We start from the raw sequence: 3,721 nt of genomic DNA on the forward strand, positions 1-3,721 counted from the left end.
TCATAAAGAAAATATCTAGTATACAATCTTTTTACTGAAGTTGTTCACAAGAGCATGTTCAATGCGAAGACAAACTGGACATGAAAACGGAAGAGCGAAAATCAACGCATGTTATAAAGTTATGCATACTGCTCTGCTATTAAGGTTTTTTGTGCATTCTATCTCGACTAAAAACCATAAAATAAATTGAAACCAATATAAAAATAAGAAGATGTTGTATGTTTGCCAATGAGACAACTCTCCATCAGAGACCAAATGACTAAAAATTTAACAACTATGGGTCACCATATGCCCTTCAAGTTCATCACATTAAAACACATGTATATATTACAAAAGAAACCTTTTCCATAATTCCACGTTTAAACCTCATTTTTACTAGGAAATTTAAACCCACTTCTTTATTGTTGCTGGTCGTATAAGGATGGAAAATTAAACATACACGTACCATGTACAAACATTTTTGTTAATAACATTTAAAATGATATGAGAAAACAATCCTCAAAAGGATTCGTTAGAATTTGCAAAACTTGATGCTTTAGAACAAGCTAATTGAATTTGCTTTTTTAAAATCTCAGAGAAATCTTTCATCAAAGTCAAGCTGTCAGTAATCATCAAGTGTCTTGGATGTCTGTTTTTATTAAAAATATATTTATTTTGTTAGGTAAAGACTTCAAGTATTATGATTTTCCTATACATTTATATATTATATTATTGCTTTGTTATTTTGGAGAAAAACAAGTTTTGTGGCTTCCATAAAGTAAATACGGAAATTTCAATATTTACAATAGGGGTTGGCGTCTTGTGTTTAGCAAAACTGGCGTGAGGACACAGTTATCGTTCACACATATAGTCCCTAGTGTGGACAGTGTATAATTTGCTAAATTTTTTCATACACTTTCCAAATTTTTTTCTATATATTTTATGCATGAAATATTAAGTAGGGATATGAAGTTGCATTTAAAAAAAAAATAGGGTAATGAATTTTAATGTAAAGTAGTGATTTGGTCGAGTTAAAAGAGGTCAAAAATATTTCTGAAGCTGTCAAACTGAATTATAGACCTCCTTAAGAATTGTCCATATTTTGAGTTAGAGTTGGTAGACTATTCTATAATTTTGATATAATTTGTCCCACATGTCCCACATGTAGTATTATACACTGTAAAAATCCTTTTCAGATAGAGCTGGTGCGATTTTTTTAATTTGAATGTATTGTCTGAAAGAAATGCACTACGAAATAACTGTGTTCACGGTCCAACTATTGACAATATTTCCATAAAATTAGCAGGGAATGTTAAGTGTCGAGTTCTGTTTTGTACCTATTCTATTTTTTTTGTATCGATCAATGGGAGTCAAACTTAGACATTTATTTACGATTAACGCAACCTATTCACATATATAAGTCTAAAAGTGTAGGACGTCTTGATTTCTCATCAGCAGGTTGGATACATTATGACCTTACTTTCTGTAACTGCGAGCAGTCTTGGAAACGGTTGAATTTGTATTTTATTTTTTTCTATTATACCGTTATTGTAGAGTAAAGTTTTGGTTTTATTGCGGGTTTAAACTTTTACGTTCGTTTTTATCGAGCTTGATATTTTATGCATGAAGACACCCGAATCTTGTTGAAGACTGTAGCTAGGTTGCCCTCTAGATGTCATTTGGTCAAATATGTCCTACTGTGAACTTTCATTGTGTATTTTGCAACACTATAGCTACACTTGGATATAGGTTTGAATTTATTATATCTACTGATTAATACGGTCTGTTTGCATCGACTAAATGGTTTGGCTGTCCTGTTCTATGTCTTTCATATTTTGATGTGTCTCATATTCTAGGGCTTTTCCAAAATTCACGTAATACGTGTAGGTATTGTTGCTTACATATATAAAGTCAAGCCGTCGTGTCTTCGAAAGTTTTATGTACGCCTTCATAATTTTGTTACTCTCTGCTGAAAATCTCTGCCACAAAAATAATGCTTAGGTTCAATTTGTGGTAGCTAAAATTTTGTTTTTCATTGTTTATGGCATTACTTTATCGACTTGTCATGAACACAACTGCGGCAAGAGCTGCTAATAATCAAAAACAATTGTTTTCCTAACGTTATTTATAATACTGTTTTGATGCCCAATCTGTAGCTTTTTGTGTAGTGTTCTGTGTTGTTTTCTTTCTATCTCTTTTCTCAATTGAGTTGACTTTTTGCCTCAACTAAATGGTTTGTCTGCCTTTGTTAATTCTTTCCTATTTTAATGCGTCGCTTATATATAAACCATCGACGTATTCTAGTGTCATGCGGGGGTTTCCTGCATTTAGACCCTTTAATGATAAAAATGGCGGGAAACGAAAACGAAATACAGTCAAAATAGAACTGCAATTTCTTAAAATAATGCAATTATGTTTATTTTTCATTTTTAAACAATACACCTCAACATTGATTTTGTGTCAAATACCATGAAAACATAAATGGGGATCTTTACTGCATCATGATCATATAGTTTCAAATCCTTTTACACTGATCTTTAAGAGAAACGTTTGATTTCAAGAGTACCTGATGCAGATAATAAAAAAAAAAAAACCCAATACCTGTAGTGTGCATTAATTTAACACAGCATAATACGTTTTTTTTAAATTATAAAAGAGGAAACTGTAAAGGAAGAAATCGCAAACCTTTAGTCGCGAATAGAAATAGACAACACCATGACCAAAATGGACCAACAACGAATAGACAAACAAGTCCACAAAATATACACAGAAACCATTAGGCAACATGAACCAAATCTAAAAGAAACTAGGATGAACAGGTGATTCGGAAGGGTAAGTATATCCGGCTCCATTACTGGCACAATGATATGTATTGCAAGTAACACTTTTGAGATAAGTCACACTTGACGATGTCACAATCGAGAAAAATGACGGAATTGTGACAACAACAATTGGAGCATATCCGAGGTCACATATTTGAAATCGGTTTTCTATAACGGTGAACTAAATCATTATGACGTCTGTAAAACATGCGGAGGAATGACTTCGACTTTTCAATTTGGACCCTTGGTTCACAAGTTTTCATCGGTTGACGGTAGAAGCTCTCTATCAAAGAAATCGTGTTATGTATTGCAATACCTGTATTATCGTATCAACTAGGAGGTATGTGTATACTCCATCTGCAGGAACGGAGTAACGCAGACATTGACAATGAGAATCTTAACTGTTCTGAAGTTAAGTTCCCAATAGACCAGCATTAAAGCCAATATCTAGTTGTAAGTCAATATATAAAACAGACTTACCTATATGTATATATATATATATGAAAGGTATCCTTTATTTCAAGATCATCTATATAGTGGAACATGAAGTAAATTTTAAGGATTAATGCCAGTTTCTCTATATTGTATTGAGAATCTCCTGTATATAGTATGCCTCATTGAAATAAAAAAAAATGTCTGCAAGAAAAAGGAGCACAGTTGGTTCCTGTAGGAATACAAATTGTATATAGAATAACACGTCCTCCAAACGTCACAAATATTTTGCTAATAAAAAAATCAAATATGTTGATGATGCCAGTTTCATAGATCTTTTTGTTTAAATCAGAGCGCATTTTTTTACAGAGTATAATTCTAACTTCCTAAAGCACTGTATCTTTACCAGTGTTGGCCATTTCCTATAAAAAAAAAGTTACATTAATTGCGATATTCTGTCTTTAAGTATATAATGCTCGAGGATACAA

Source organism: Mytilus californianus, unplaced genomic scaffold, assembly GCF_021869535.1.
Source record: "Mytilus californianus isolate M0D057914Y unplaced genomic scaffold, xbMytCali1.0.p SCAF_6, whole genome shotgun sequence".
Taxonomy (NCBI): domain Eukaryota; kingdom Metazoa; phylum Mollusca; class Bivalvia; order Mytilida; family Mytilidae; genus Mytilus; species Mytilus californianus.